This window comes from Papio anubis, chromosome X (genome assembly GCF_008728515.1).
Source record: "Papio anubis isolate 15944 chromosome X, Panubis1.0, whole genome shotgun sequence".
NCBI lineage: Eukaryota > Metazoa > Chordata > Mammalia > Primates > Cercopithecidae > Papio > Papio anubis.
The window spans coordinates 136,847,039-136,864,491 of NC_044996.1; the positions used below are offsets into that span (position 1 = coordinate 136,847,039).

At 36.7% G+C, this 17,453-nt stretch overlaps 1 pseudogene; it reads left to right on the forward strand.

Annotated features, from left to right (window-relative positions):
* The first annotated feature begins 2,561 nt into the window (after positions 1–2,561).
* Positions 2,562–8,369, forward strand: LOC101011301 (annotated as a pseudogene).
* The last annotated feature ends 9,084 nt before the right edge of the window (positions 8,370–17,453 follow it).

Below are 17,453 nucleotides of genomic sequence, written 5' to 3' on the forward strand. Positions count from 1 at the left end.
GTAATTACTATTTTTACTCCTTTATTAGTAAGTTGTTTTCCGCCTGTAGCGTTTTTGAAATTTTCTGTGTATATGATTTAATTTGAATGTAATACAGGCAGGCTTAAAGGTTTTAGTCTTTAATTTGATTCATGTTTTCTGAGCTTCCTTGATCTTTTTGCTATTTAGATTTGATATACTTGTTATTAATTTTGGGAAAGTCATTCTGGTTTCAAATATATATATTTTTTATGTTTCTTCATCTCTTTCCTCTCTCTCAATCTTTCCACTATTCATATGTTACAATTTTTAAATTTTCCAACAGTTTTTAGACACTCCATTCTACTTTTTTTCTAATTTTTTTCCTCGTTGTTGTTTGGTGTGAGAAATTTCTATTGACTTCTTCAAGCTTAGTAATTCTTTTTGATGTTGCTGTTTTCTCCAGTCTGTTGCTGAGTCTATCAAATGCATTTTTATTTCTGTTATTTACTTTTTAAACATTTCTATTTTCTTTTCAATTATAGAGTTTTCACTTTTCTGCTAAATTACAATTTGTTTCTGCACATTTTCAAACATTTTTCATTACCGCCTTTATTGCATTAATTACAGTCATTTCAAATTTTTAGTATACTATTTCCAACATTGCTATCATTATATGAGTCTAGTTCTGAGGCTTGTCTTTCAAGCTGTGTTTTTTTCTCCCTTAGTGTGCCTTGTAACTTTGTGTTGCAAACCAGATGTGGTGTACTGTGTAAAGGGAGCTGAAGTAAATAGACCTTAAAAGTGAAGCCTTATGTTACATCTGACTAGAGATTAAGCTGTATTTAGTGTTTCCTATTGTCAGAGGTGTGAACAAAAAGTGACTGAGGCAGGTCTCAATCAATAGGGGTTTATTTAACCAAGATTGAGAGTGCGCATGGGAAAGAATTCAAGTTGCAGGAGCATTTTTGACCCACACTTTTCCTGAAAGGGGTATTGGCAACTTCTATTTTTAAAGAGGAAAAGGCATGCAGGAGCAGAAAAAAGGAGATGAAGGTTGGGCAGTGAGACAGATAGTTGCATTCTTTTGAGACTCTGGTTAGCCTCAGTAAGTTTACACTTTATATGTAAAAAGGGGAGTAGAGGAAAAAGTCAATTATGCATTATCTCATGCTCAGTAAATCGGCATTTTACATAAGATAAAGTAAACAAGTGAAAAGAGGAAATAGAGAAAATGAGATCATGATACCGGGTTATAAAATTACAGATATCTGTTTAGGAACAAAAGGAAACCACCATAGGTGACTCAGTTTCTAAGCTTTTAACTTTCCCTTTGGCATAGTGAGTTTGGGGTCCTGAGATTCTATTATCTTTCATATTTCCCCCTATTCTTCAAAATCTTTGGAAGAAAACATCATTAAAAAAGTGAGTCTCTGGTTATTGTTTCATTGATTCCCTTGTTGTTGATGATTTATTACTTGAAAGTTAGTTCCTACATATTTAGGAAGGCTCATTACTAAGAAGTAAAGTCTTGTATCCAATAGAGAAAAATGGTGACAAAAAAAGAAAGAAAAAGAAGATGGGAAAAATCAAGGCCAAATTATATATAGCAACAAACAGAAAGTAATCCTGGAAACTGATTCAGGCTATACCACCACCTTCTCAATCCAACCAGTTATTTAGGCAATCATTATTTTAACTCTTTTAGTTGTACATTGACTCTGTTGTGTGTCTGGAGCAGTCTACACATTAGTTTCTTTTAGTCTTCAGCAGCAACCTTATAGATTTTTCTGGACTGTAGTTTTAATCAGGTGTTTAAAAGAATTTTTTGAGGAATCCGTACATCAGTAGGCAGGCACAAAAGTGTTGGATATCTCTATCTATCTATCTATCTAGCCAGCGGGGTAGCTAGCTATAATTTTACAATATTTTTTTTTCTCTCTAGGTCCCCCATTTCTACAAAAGACAAATCATAGTGGGACAAATTTATTTGTAAAACAACTTTAAAAAGATTTATACTTGACCAATGATTTGCATCTCAAGGTACTAAAATTACCTGGGTTTCCTGAGCCTGTCAAAAAGTGACATTTTACTTAAAACAGGTCAGAAACTTGTAAAGGAATCACATAGAAAAGATACCAGGCTGGTCTTTTTAGGGTATTTTACTGTCTCTCTCTAAAGTCAACCTCCACCCCTCAAAGCAGTCTGGTCATATCTGAAAACATGCCATTCCAGACAAAACCTTGGTAAGGTAACCAGTGTCTCCAAGTGTGTCCTGTTAACAAAAGAAAACAGATTTTTTTTTTTTTTTTTTTTTTGAGACAGAGTCTCACTCTGTCGCCCAGGCTGGAGTGCAGTGTCATGATCTTGGCTTACTGCAACCTCTGCCTCCCAGGTTCAAGCAATTTTCCTGCCTCAGTCTCTTGAGTAGCTGGGATTACAGGCGCATGCCATCATACCCGGCTAATTTTTGTATTTTTAGTAGAGATGGGGTTTCACCATGTTGGTCAGGCTGTTCTCAAACTCCTGACCTCATGATCCTCCCACCTCGGCTTCCCAAAGTGCTGGAATTACAGGCGTGAGCCACTGTGCCTGGCCAGGAAAACAGATTCTTATTGAACATATGCAAATAACTATATTGTTGTAAAATAAGAAAACTTGCAAATAGTTTCCCAATTCTGGAGAAATCAGGTACAAAGAAATATGCTTTAGCTTTTGCTCACAAGAATAATATATATACTTTCTCAATTTGTGGTCAGCTATAAATAGCTCAACAGGAAAAGTTTTCTTAACTCTGGAAAGAAATACAAAAAGAATCGGCAATGTTTCAAACCAAAAAGTTGTTAAAAATCTTTCTGTTATTTACCAGTTTAGTCCCATGCAGTTAGCTCCTGTACTACATGATATTGGGCCAGCAGGCCTCATGAACACATCAGCTCTCCATTGAGAGTCCTGGAAGTTTTCTCTTTAGTCCAGACACACAAACCCTTTCACATTATCAGAAACCTGCATTCAAGAGCATCAGAGTGCTTTTCATGAACTTTCCTAAGTAAGCTTTTGGACGGTAGCAGAGTAAAACAGCAATTGTGTGTGCATGACAAAAATATTAGAACAGCTGTTGTTAGAGACACAATTAACAAGGAAATTTTGTTATTGCTGTGGAATACAGCAATTACAATAATAATCATAATTATTACTGATAACATTAAGACATGAGAATTATAGAAATCTCATACAATCTGGAACTCATTAATAACACATTTATATAAACTGTAACTCAAAGAAAGGTAAACATCATTTCATATTTGATAAAGCCTCCTGTATAACTTTAATACACCACATAAGCCAAGTATGTCTCTCTTGAATTTTAGGGACCCTAACATCCAAAGCTAAAGGCCGAATTTAGAATATGATTTTGCAAAGTTTGTCAAATATCAAAGATTTAAAAACCTGATGTCGCAAAATAGGATCATAGGTCACTGTAAAGTAACTCATGTAGCCATTTAGCCAAAGTGATAATTCAAAGATTTTCAAGAGCAAAAACCTTTACTCTTTAATGGAGAGGAGACTCCAATTTCCAAACCATCAGACATAATAAAAACAGCTTGATGTCAGTTGAATCTGTCTCTCTCTCTGCCCTCTTTCTCTGCAGTTTACTCAAAAGGTAAAAAGAAATATTTCACTATCTTTAATACTACATGAAAATCTTTTTCAAAAGAGAAAATTAAATTTTACCTCTGCATTAGTGTATTATTAACACTGAAGTTAATTTTAATAAAATCTTATAACAAATATATCTAATCTCAATCAGTGTGATCATAAGGTAGGATTTCCATAAGCCTTTTATAAGTTTTTATTTTTTTTAATTGAAGAAGAGATCAATTTTACAGGAAAACCTTGTTGTTCTGACACAGGGGCACAGACTCTGGCGCTGTGTAAGTGTGATTTTGATATTAATGTTCAGTTTATAGAAAAACTAAATAATCCCCTTTAAATTGTAGCCAACTTGATGACACACAGAACTCCTTTCACAAGATCAATTTTTTCATAAACCTTCTACAACTTGCTTAAAGCTTCAGTTTTATTCTATCACTTTACTTTAGGACAAAATTTACTTTCTTTTCCAACTTTCTGCATCTGTTTAGTTTTAGCCATTCTGTCTTATTAGTTTAATTTACAATTCTTAAACTCTCTAAACCAGGCAAAATTGCTGTCTCTTTAAGAGAAACCACATTCCTATGCCTTTTTATAACACTTTTACAAAAAATCCCAAAATACATTGTACGTTTTGTGTGCACAATGCATATAGAATTTTCCCTATATCTAGTAGTTTTAATTACATGTATTAATGACAATGCTAACTCTTAGTGGCCTTAGTTTTGGTGAAAAACTTAAGAGGTAACCAATTTTAGTTATGTATTAGATGCAGAGACCAAGGCAAACAATGCTTGAAGCTAGGTCTTGTCATGGCCCTCAAAGGCTGAAATCTAAAGACATAAGTTTATAGACAAGTTAAGCAAGTAGAAACATAGACAGAAGCATATCTTACAGATTGTAAGATTTTTATTTGCTAGTCTTCAAATAGTTTGTCTCCCACACTTTAGAGTATCAATCTCTTGATTACCCGCTGCATTGCCCTAAATAATTGTTAAGTAGGCAACTTAAAAATAGCACCAATAGACAATGGTAGTCATGTGTATTGCCCAGAGAATGGCAGACACTGGCTTGTGTGATTCCCACAGACCTGTATCCCCTTGTGCTCGACTTCCTGTGTGATAACCAGCTCTTGGAGGTGGCCAATATATTCGCCAAACCTACAGGAGCTACACAGCGGGATGCCAATGACTCTTCCCTCTTGGATGTCTATAGCTTCTGTCTCAAGTCTGCTAAGGCCCCAAAGCAAAAGTTCCAGGCAAATAAATGTACAAATGACTAAGAAAGCTAAGAAGAAGACTTCATCCAGTGACAATAGTGAGGACAGTAGCAAGGAGGAGGAAGAAGTTCAAGGGCCTCCAGGTAAGAAGGCTGTGAGCAAGTTTGTCTCAGCCTCCAGGGAAGGCTATCACCAAAGCATCAGCGAGCAGCAGCAGTGAAGCATCCAGTGATGATGAGGACAATGACAAAAAGAAAAAGTCTGTCCAGAAGGGAGTTAAGCCCCAAGCCAAGACAGCCAAAGCTCCTCTTAAGAAGGTTAAGAGCTCTGATGCTGATTCTGACTCAAGCTCTGAGGATGAGGCATCAAAAAACCAGAAACCAAAGACAACATCTGTAGCAGCTAAAGCTCGGGCTAAAGTTCCAGCCACACCAGGTACTCCAGCTCACGCAGCACCTAAAGTAGTCAATGGCAAAGCAGCCAGCTGCAACAGCAGCAGCAGCAGCAGCAGTGATGACTCAAAGGAAGAGAGGGCAGCAGCCATCCCCAAGAAGACTGTATATTAAAAGCAAGCTGTGGTCAAGGTCCCAGTGATAGCAGCTGCCACCCCTACCCAAAAATTCCAGCAGCGAGGACTCCTTCGGTGAGGAGGAAGAATAGTAGAAAAAAAAAAAAAAACCCAGGTCCCTAAAGTTCAGTGCCCCACTCCTGCTCCCCCATCAAAGAAGTCCGTGGGAACCCAGCCTCCCAAGAAAGCTGTGGAGAAGAAACAGCCTTCCGAAAGCAGTGAAGACAGCAGCGAGAAGTCTGATTCAAGTTCGGAGGAAGAGGATGAACTCTTGCTAAGTCAATCATCTCTAAAGCAAATACTAAACAACCTCCAGCAAAGAAAGCAGCAGAGAGCTCTTCAGAGCTTGTACTCCAACAGCTCCGAGGATGATGAAGCTCCTTCCAAGCTAGCCAGTACCAACAAGAATTCCTCAAATAAGCCAGCTGCCACTACCAAGTCGCCTGCAGCGGAGCCAGCTGCAACTCTCAAGCAACCTGGAAGCAGTGGCCAGAAGCCTCTGATGAGAAAAGCAGACAGCAGCTCCAGTGAGAAAGAGAGCAGCTCCAGTGAGAAAGGCTGACAGCAGCTCCAGTGAGAAAGGCTGACAGCAGCTCCAGTGAGAGAGAACAACTCCAGTGAGAAAGAGAGCAACTCCAGTGAGAAAGAGAGCAGCTCCAGTGAGAAAGAGAACAGTTCCAGCGAGAAAGAGAGCAGCTCCAGTGAGAAAGAGAACAGCTCCAGTGAGAAGGAGAGCAGCTCCAGTGAGAAAGAGAGCAGCTCCAGTGAGAAAGAGAGCAGCTCCAGTGAGAAAGAGAGCAGTTCCAGTGAGAAAGAGAGCAGCTCCAGTGAGAAAGAGAGCAGTTCCAGTGAGAAAGGCTGACAGCAGCTCCAGTGAGAGAGAACAACTCCAGTGAGAAAGAGAGCAACTCCAGTGAGAAAGAGAGCAACTCCAGTGAGAAAGAGAGCAGCTCCAGTGAGAAAGAGAGCAGCTCCAGTGAGAAAGAGAGCAGCTCCAGTGAGAAAGAGAGCAGCTCCAGTGAGGAGGAGAAGACAAAGATGACTGTGGCCCCCCTTAAGCCCAAGGTAACTGACAAAGCAGCTCCATATCTGCCTGCCAAGCAGGCTCCTGAGGGTGGTAAGGACAGCAGCTCTTATTCACACAGCTCCAGCAGCGAGGAGGAGGAGGAAGAGAAGCTATCTAAATCCCCAGTTAAGAAGAAGTTGCAGAAGGCAGCAGGAGGGACAGCCCCTTCTAAGCCAGCCTCCACAAAGAAAGGAAAGGCTGAGAGCAGCAGCAGTTCTTCCTCTGATGACTCCAGTGAGGAAGAGGAAGAGAAGCCCAAGGGCAAGGACTCTGCAAGACCAAAAGTACCCAAGGCCAAGGCCAATGGCACCTCTGCACTGACTGCCCAGAATGGAAAAGCAGCTAAGAACAGCGAAGAGGAGGAAGAGGAGGAAGAAGAAAAAAGGCAGCAGTGGTAGTTTCAAAGCTGGGTTCAGGAAAGAAGTGGAAGCAGATGAGGCTGCCAAAGAGGCAGAGACTCCTCCAGCGAAGAAGATAAAGCTTCAGACCCCTAACACATTTCCAAAAAGGAAGAAAGAAGAAAAAAAGGGCGTGACCCACATTCGTAAGGGTCAGGGAGGAGGAAATTGAGGTGGCAGAGAACTCCACTGATGCCAACTGAGGTGCAACCAGAGACTGGGGGAACGAGCCAATCAGGTTTTGAGGTTCACCAAAGGCAAATCCTTCTGGCATGAGAAAACCAAGAAGAAGCAGGGCATCTACTGGGTTTAATTTTGACAGTGAGTGACTTGGGACATCTTCACCCCTGCTTCAGTGAAGATCTGAGACCACTCACTTTCTCCAGGGGACCAGGGAGCCCTCAGCTCTATAGGCAAGGGTCTTGATGAGGACAGAAGTTCAGAGTAGGTCCTAAGACTTTGAAATGTAACATCCTCTGTCGTCCTTTTCTGTATTCCTAGTTTTATGCAGACTTGTTTTTGAGTGTTGAGTGTCAGGGACAAAATGAGGGGAATGTTATTTTTAAAGAAAATGTATTTTCGTTGTCTCCTTCTTCCTGTTCTGTGGAAGTCTGCATACTGAGAAATTTGAATATTTTATATCAAATCATTTCCTTTTGATTTTTGTTGTGATTTTCAAAGGTGGAGTCCCACAGATAAAATCTTAGCTATTGCCCAAGACATAGTTAAGAGTCACATGTATGACCTTTTATAATTGGAAGAAAATTGTGCCTTTGTGAGTGCACAAGTCCACGTTTCATCTTTCCTTCCCTCAAAACCCTGGTGGGGGGCATTAAAGAAGGTTAATGTATATGTAATGTATGCTATACATGCACTATGTATTTTATCCTCCTTCATTGGGTCTGAGACTGAAGTTTTTAGTGAGCATGGACCTAACCTACTTTTTGGGATAAAATTCACTGTTTTGTTCCAGGCAAAATTCTGGTGTGGTGTGAATGCCATGGGTCAGTCTGAATATATTTTCTTCTGTAATTTTATCATTATTACATAATGTTTGCAATATGTGCTTTGTTTTTTAATGTGAAAGCAAGCTTTCCTACTGTTGAAACACAGATTTTGATGACCTGACCCTTACTAGTATTGAATACTAAGTTGAGGACTGCATCTTCTCATTTTCACATTATACAGAGCAAAATAACACAAAAATCAAGAAGGCTTTATTCCTGGGATGCAGGGCTTGTTCTACATATGCAAATCAATAAACGTGATTCACTCCATAAACAGAATTAAAAACAAAAAATTATTATCTTATTAGATACAGCAAAGGCTTTCAATTAAATCCAGTAACCTTTCATGATAAAAATGTTCAACAAACTAGGCATAGAAGTAACGTACCTCAAATTAGTAACAGCCATATATGACAAACCCAAAATCCACATCATACTGAATGGGCAAAAGCTGGAAGCATTTTACTTGAGGACTAGAACAAGGCAAGGATACAAACTCTCACCATTCCTATTCAACATAGTTGTGGAAGCCCTAGCCAGAGCAATCAGGCAAGAGAAAGAAATATTAGGTTGTTGCAAAAGTAATAGTGGATTTCACCATTACTTTTAATGGCAAAAACCGCGATTACTTTTGCACCAACCTAATAAAAGGCATTCAAATAGGAAGAGAGGAAGTCAAATTATCTCTCTTCACTGATAATATAATTCTATTTCTAGAGACCCTAAAGACACCACCCAAAGGTGCCTAGACTTGATAAATAACTTCAGTAGTTTCAGGATATAAAATCAATGTACAAAAATCAGTAACATTTCTATTAACAAATAACATTCACGCTGAAAGTCAAATCTATAATGCAATTCTATTTACGACAGCCAAAAAATATAGAACACCTAGAAATACATATGACCAAGAAGGTGAAAGATCTCTACAGGGGAAGCTTCAAAACGCTGCTGAAGATACTCAAGGATGACACAAGCAAATAGAAAATCATTTTATGTTCATGGACTGGAACAATCAATATCATTGCAATTGCCTAAGGCAATCTACAGATTCGGTGCTATTCCTATCAAGATACCAATGTCATTTTTCATAGAGCTGGAAAAAAAACGATTCTTAAATGTATATGGAACAACAACAACAAAAAAGCCTGAACAGATGATTGCAAAGAAATAGACCAAAGCCAGAAACATCACAATGCTCCACTTCAAACTATGCTATAAGACTACAGTAACAGAACAGCATAGTATTGGTACAAAAATAGACATATAGGCCAATGGAAAAAAATAGAGAACCAAGAAATAAAGGCACACACCTACAACTACAACTATCTGATCTTAGACAAAGTTGACAATAACAAGCAATGCAGAAAGCATTCCCTATTCAATAAATGCTACTGAGATAGCTGGCTAGCCATATGTAGAATAATGAAACTGCACCCCTGCTTTACACAATATACAAAAATTATTTCAAAATGCATTAAAGATTTAAAGGTAAGATCACACACTATAAGAGTCCTAGAAGAAAACCTAGAAAATATCATTCTGGACATAACCTTGGTGAAGAATTTATGACTAAATCTCCAAAAGCAATTGCAACAGAGACAAAAATTGACAAGTGGTACCTAATTAAAGAGCCTCTGCATAGCAAAAGAACTATCAACAGAGTAAATAGACAATCTACAGAAAGGGAAAAATATTCACAAACTATGCATCTGATAAAGGTCTAATATCTAGAATCTATAAGGAATTTAAAGAATTCAACAAGATAAAAACAAATATCTCCATTAAAACATGGGTCAAAGGACACGAATAGACATTTTTCAAAAGAAGACATACATGCAGCCAACAAATACAGGAAAAAGTGCTCAACATCACTAATCACCAGAGAAATGGAAATCAAAATCACAATGAGAAACCATCTCACACCAGTCAGAATTGTGATCATTAAAAAGTCAAAAAATAACAGATGCTGGTGAGGCTGCAGAAAAAAGGGATTAATTATATGCTGTTGGTGAAAATGCAAATTCGTCCGTCCACTGTGTTAAGCAGATTGGATATTTATCCGAGAACTTCAAACAGAGCTACCATTCAACCCAACAGTCCCATTACTGGGTACATACCCAATAGAAAAAAAATTATCCTATCAAAAGACACATGCGTTTATATGTTCATCGCAGCAATATTCACAATAGCAAAGACAACAAATCAACCTAGATGTTCATAGACTGTGGACTGGATAAAGCAAGTATGCTGCATACACGCCATGGAATACTATGCAGCTATAAAAATGAACAAAATCATGTTATTTGCAGCAACATGGATGCAGCTAGAGGCAATTATCCTAAGCAAATTTATGCAGGAATAGAAACTCAAGCACTGCATGTTCTCACTTATAAGTAGGAGCTAAATAAAAATTGAGTACACACGTGGAGATAAAAATGAGAACAATAGACACCGGGAAATACAAGAAGAGGGAGAGTGGGAGAGGGGAAGTATTGAAAAACTACCTATTGGATACTATGCTCACTACCTGAGTGACAAGATTATTCATACACTGAAATTCAATGATATAAAATTTACCCATGTAACAAACCTGCACATGTACTGCCAGAAACTAAAATGCAAGGTGAAAAATAAATAAATAAATAAATAAATAAAAGCTTAATTTTTAAAGCAAAGTTTGTTTCTTTATGTTTCAAAGACTCTTGGCTGAAGAGGATGGTATGATATCATTGTTTTCCTAAATCAATACTTCATCATACTCATAACATATCTGAGTAGTAAGTACACATTTGAATAGTACCTCTTTCTCTAGATTGTCTTTATTCTACTTAGTTTATCTCATTTCTATATTTTATTTATTTACTTTTCATTATTAATATTATTTTTTATTCAGAAGTCATAATTGTATAAATTTATAAGGCACTATGTAATGCTCTGATATATGTACACCATGTGGAATGATTAAATCAAGCTAATTAACTTATTTACCACCTCACTTACTTATCATTTTTTCTATGGTAAGACATTTGAAATTCTTGGTAATTTTGAAATATACCTTATTATTGACTATAGCTATCTTGTTGTGTAATAGATCTCAAAACTTATTACTATTGTCTATCTGAAACTTTGTACCCTTTAACCAGCAACTCACCATGTCTTCTTTCCCACCCTATTCCCAGTCTCTCATAACCATCATTCCACTCTCTACTTCCTAGTTCAGTTCTTTTAGATTCCAAATGTAAGTGAGATCACGTGGTATTTATTTTTTTGTGCTTGGCTTAATTCACTTAGCACAATCCCTTCTAGATTCATCCATTTTGTAGCAAATGACAGAATTTTCCCTTCTTTTGAGGTTGAATAGTATTCTGTTGTGTATATATCATATTTTCTTTATCTATTCATCTGTGGGTGAACCCATAGGTTGATTCCATTTATTGTCTATTGTGAATAATGCTACAATTAACAAGGGATTGCAACTATCCTTTTGACACATTAATTTCTGTTTCTTTGAATCTATACCCAGAAGTGGAATTACTGGATCGTAGGATAGATTTATTTATTTATTTTTTTGATGAATCTGCATATTGTTTTCTCACCAACGATAAAAGCTATTCTAATAGGTGTGAAGTGATACCTCATTGTGGTTTCAATTTAAATTTTTCTATGGATTAATGATGCTGAGCATTTTATATATACAGTCATGCATTGCTTAATGATGAAAATATGTTCTGAGAAATGTGTCAGGTGATTTTGAGAACATCATATAGTGTACTTACACAAACCTAGATGGGATAGTCTACTAAAAATCTCAGCTATATGGTATAGCTTATTGTCCCTAGCCTACAAACTTATACAATATGGCACTGTACTAAACACGGTAGATAAATGTAACACAATGATAAATATTTGTGTATTTAAATATTCATTCTTCTGCATGTAGATATCCAGTTGTTCAAACACCTGTCACAAAAGAGGGATTTTTCCCACATCATGTGTTCTCCGCACCTTTGTAAAAAATCAATTGGCCATTAATGCATGGGTTTATATCTGGGCTTTCTATTCTAATCCATTGGTCAATGGGTCTATTTTTATGGCAGTATCATGTATCATGCTGTTTTAATTACAATTATTTTATAATTTTTTTTGAAATCAGGGGGTTTGGTGCCTCCAGCTTTCTTGTTTCTGTCCAAGATTGTTGGCTATTCAAGGTCTTCCATAATTCCATACAAATTTAAAGATGATTTAATCTACCTCTGTGAAAAAAACGACATTTGAATTATGATAGGGATTATGGTGAATCTGTAGATTGCTTTGGGTAGCATGGCCATTTTCACAGTATTATTTCTTCAAATCCATGAATGTAGGATATCTTTCTATATGGGGTATCTTTCTATTTATTTGTGTTTTCTTCAATTTTTTTTAAATCTATGCCTTTTATTTTTCAGTATAAAGGTTTTCTATCTCCTTTAATACATTTCTACCTAAGTTTTTGCCCTTGTCAATAAAATTATATCTTAATTTTCTTTTTAGATAGTTTATTATTAGTACTAAAAAAATGATTGATTTATGTATGTTGGTTTTGTGATCTGCGAGTTTACTGAATTCGTTTGTCACTCTAAAAGCTTTTGGCAGAGTTTTTAGGGTTTTCTAAATGTAAGATCATGTCATCAGCACAGAAAGACAAATTCACTTCTTCCTTTTATGTTTGTATACTTTTTCTTTCTTCCTCTTGCCTAAGTACTCTGGCTACGATTCCCAAAACTATGTTGAACAAAAGGGGTGAGAGTAGAGTAATGTTAGCTATCGGCTTATTAGTATGGCCTTTATCATGTATTTCCTCTCTCTGTAATATATTGAGAGTTTTCCTTGTAAAAGGATGGTGAATTTTGTTAAATGCTTTTGCCACATCTGTTGAGATAATCATATGGTTTTTGTCCTTCATTCTGTTAATGTGATCTATCATGTTTTTATATTTACAACATTCAACTTACATTGAATTATTCTTGCATTCCAAAGATAAATCTCCCTTGATCATTGTGAATACTTTTTTTTCGCTATGCTGTTGAAATTGGTTTGCTAATGCTTTGTTGAGGATTTTTGCATTTCTGTTCATCAAAGATATTTGCCTGTAATTTTCTTTTGCAGTGTCCTAGTATATATTTTTAATTAAGCTTCTATTTGATGAACATGTAAAATTATTAGAAAAAGTAACCACGCTTCTATGATCTTTTTCACTTTTTTCCTCAGTATTATACTCTTTTTTAAAATGTCAAATTCAGGCTTCTCATAAATAATATTGCTTTATGTTTCCTGAGAAACTCCTATACTTTCAATATGTCCTTAGTTCAATTTTGCGGTACACCTTAAATAAATGTTAGAAGCCATATGGTGAAGGTGGTTGTCTCTCAGTTTTTGTTACAGCATGTAGCACACAGCCATGCAAATGTTTACTCTCTAAATTTCAGGTACTATTCAAGGGATCTGGCTGCATATGGAAAAGTCCACCATCCTCTATCTGAAACTCTTAGGATCATATGCTGTGAAATTATCATTTTTCTTCTGATTTTAGAAAGGTGAGTATTGCATAGACCATATATCATGTAGCCCATCAGTGAGAGTCCAGAATAGCACCTTATAATCAAGCAAATTAGTATGTCTGCAGCTAAATGAATGTTCACACTGGATAAGATAAAGACTATATATGGATTTATGTCAGTTTTTCAAATGAATGAAATGAGTTACAAATGTCAAGTGGAAAAGAAAGATTTTCAGATAGAAGACTCATTTATTCCATAAACTTTTATGACACTGTTGACTATAGAGATGAGAACACAATTTTATGGGCAAGGAGATCACAAATGAGTCTACTATAACAATTCAATCCCAGCACTTCGGGAGGTGGAGGTGGGCAGATCACGAGGTCAGGAGACCGAGACCATCCTGGCTAACACAGTGAAACTCCGCCTCTACTAAAAATACAAAAAAAAAAAAAAAAAGAGGGGCTAGCTATAACATGCTATGTATAATATGCTATGGTCGCAAAAAAAATACACCAAATCTAGTTTAAGGGATTAAGAATAATTTTCAGAACAGGGCAACTCTCAAATATACTCTTGACAAGTATGAACATAAACTGAAGAAGGGAAGAGAGAGGGAATAATGTTTCGGGCAAAGAGAACATTTTTCAAGGCAGTAAATGTGATCAGGAAGGAACAAGCAAAGGTTGGATAAGAACAAGCTGAAGTCAGCATCATGTTTGACTCTTTAGAAGCAAATCATTTATCTTCAGTCTATTGTGATATTAAACTTCTGCTAAGTCTTGCTCTATATTTGTGTCATGTTTAAATTAAGCTGTTACTGAACCTTATCTTTGTTTTTCATACACAATTTTAGTGACTGTTGTAGAAATATTTTAAAATAAAATTGGAATCCAGATATGTTTCCTTGGCTTATGTTCCACCTTACCTCCATGTAAGTAGAAATCTTCTAAGACATTTTCACAGCTCTATTTAATTTAAACTTTCATCAAAATTTACCTGGAATACTTCATATGGTAGGATCAGAGAATGAGTAGAGCAGAATATCAAAAGCGCTTGTGCAAATAAAAGTACAGTAATCTGTTTATTTTTAAATTAAAAATTATTTCGACAAGTGATTCAATATATTTCAAAAATAATGTTTTTGATAACAAGATAGTAAACTAGGAGGCTCCAGGCCTTTATTCTTCTACAGAAACACTAAAAGGAAATTAGACTAGTTAAAATAACGTTATAGGATTTCTGAAAAACAGTTGATGGTCTGGTGTACATAGGTCTGCTCTATAATTACCCAGTGAAGGAAAAGCTACCTTCAAATTGGTGCACAATTTTTATTTTGCTTCTCCTTACCTTGGCCCCGCTCTTTCCATGATGCAGTGAGATGTGGTAGATATAAAGCAGCCCAGTTTCTGATCCAGGAATTTCTCCCTCGGGCGAGAGGAAGGAGAAAAAACCTTACTTGCATCATTCTGAACTGTCTGGGAACTACCTAGTATTCTGCCCTCTAATTTTCATGTCCTGGAGTTCAGAGAAGAAAAATAGCATATGCCAGGCCTCAGACTGAAAAACAAAAAGCCATAGAAAGTGTCAGTGAAAATGCTTTGTAAAAGCTTCAAGGGGACTACAGACCCATTGATACTGGGAGCTAGAGATTACTAATTAAGGATTGCAACAGGACAACTAAGACACACTAAGAAGCTGGGCTAGGACTCTTTTGGAAATTAAAGCATTTAAGCAAACATATGTGTGTACACACACACACACACACACACGCGTGCACGTGTGCACGAAGTCCTAGGTGAGATGCATGCTGAAGGAAGACCTGAGAAAACTTCAAGACTTTACCCTTGCTCGGGACATGCATGCTGAATAGTGAAGGCCTTTCTTGGCAAAGAACCAGTCAGCAAAGACTGGCTATAGTGGTTGCTTTTTCAAATGCACATTTTTTGTTTGTTTGTTTGTTTCATCAAATACCCAATTTTTTAATTTTAAGAAAACCCACAATATTTTCAAAGAAAAAGAAAAGACCAATTCGAAGGATGGAAGAAAAGTGGCAAAATCACCTCTGAGCAAACAACAGTTTTTAGACATATTAAACAAAATCTTTAATATAACTTCCTTAAGTATGTTCAAAGAACTTAAACAAAAACACACGAATTAAAGGAAATTTTAAAACGATATATGAACAAGATGAGAATATCAACAAAGAGACAGAAACTACAAAAAGAAACCAAATAGAAATTCTGAAGCAGAAAATATAATAACTGAATTGAAAAATTTACTAGAGAGGATCAACAGCAGACTTCGACAAGCAGAAGAAAGAATCAGCAAATGTGTACATTGCATTTAAACTTAGTAGATAAATTATTATTATTCAGAATTCTCCTGAGAACCTAAGAATTCTCACTAATACAGCTCTTCAGACTCAATAATTCATCTATTTATCTATCTTTCATCTATATACCTACCTATCTTTCTATATATTTTTTTCTGTATAAGTAACATTTATTGAACACAGTATTTAAAAGACTCTGTAAACTAGATCCTCTTTGTATTCTGCTCAGACTTGTTGCTTCTGACTTGAATGTGCACGTGTGTATCTGTGTTGGTCCTTCCGGCTGCCTCATATTTGCAGCTCCTTATTCTTTGGTGAGAAAAAAAACACCAGGCATTTTACTTGCATTGCTTCTTCACTGACAGTGTGTTCATAGTCCTGTTTAATGCAACTCTGACCAACTATCTCCCTCTTGTGGAAAACATTTCTTGGTGTTTCACTCTATCTAGAGAAGACAAGGCTACCTTGTTGTGTTGAGTACTGTACTTTATTTCCTCACTGAGGCTGTCTGTTTTTGTTTAATTTTTATCTGAAATGCCAGATTCATAAAGTATGGGTGTATTAGTCTGTTCTTGCATTGCTATAAAGAAATACACAAGACTGGGTAATTTATAAAGAATAAAAGTTTAATTGGCTCACAGTTTTGCAGACTGTACAGAAAGCATGGTGGGGAGGCCTCAGGAAACTTACAATAATAGGGGAAGGTGAAGGGGGAAGCTGGCACATCTTACGCGGCTAGAGCAGGAGGAACGGGGTGGGGGGGAGTTGCTACACACTTTTAAACAGCCAGATCTTGCGAGCACTCACTCACTATCACAACAGCAGCACTGAGGGGGAAATCCGCCCCCAAGATCCAATCACCTCCCACCAGGCCCCACCTCCAACACTGGAGATTACAATTGGACATGATATTTGGGTGGGGACACAGATCCAAACCATATCAATGGATCTGGCAGTTCTTGTTTTCATTCAGGTAGAAAAATCCTTCTAAAATGAACATTTAAATTTTAAATATTTCTCACCTACTCCTCTTTTGGTTCCATTATTCAACTTCAGTCTAATGGAGAAAATCTCAATTATTACTGAACTTATTTTGGTTTTGTACTTCTCCTCTCTATCAAAACAGAACATTGCTCAAAAAAGAACATTTGACAGATAATTATAAAAAAGCACAAAGAGTCACCTACAATTCCACCTTCAGTGAAAAACACTGATATTTTAGCATATTTGCTTGTTATCCTTTCTCTAGTATATTTGATACTTCGTGTTAATGGTCAAGATCATATGGAGTATGTAATATTGCATCATTAAGCCCTTTTTAATAATCTGCTTTATTCACTTATTGAAACAAGACCAGATCTGGCTTTGGAATCGTCTGGAAATAGCCTCCTGTAAAATGAAAAAGGTCTTGCACTGAAGGGCTCAGGAAAATCTAGGTTTAGCTCACTCTAACAAACAGTAATTTTGTTAACAAATTACTTTAGGCCCAGTGCAATGGCTCATGCCTGTAATCTCAGCACTTTGGGAGGCCGAGGCAGGCGGATCATCCGAGGTCAGGAGTTCGAGACCAGCCTGACCAACGTGGAGAAACTCCGTCTCTACTAAAAATACAAAATTAGCCAGACGTGGTGGTGCATGTTTGTAATCCCAGCTGCTCAGGAGGCTGAGGCAGAAGAATCGCTTGAACCCAGGAGTAGGAGGTTGCCTT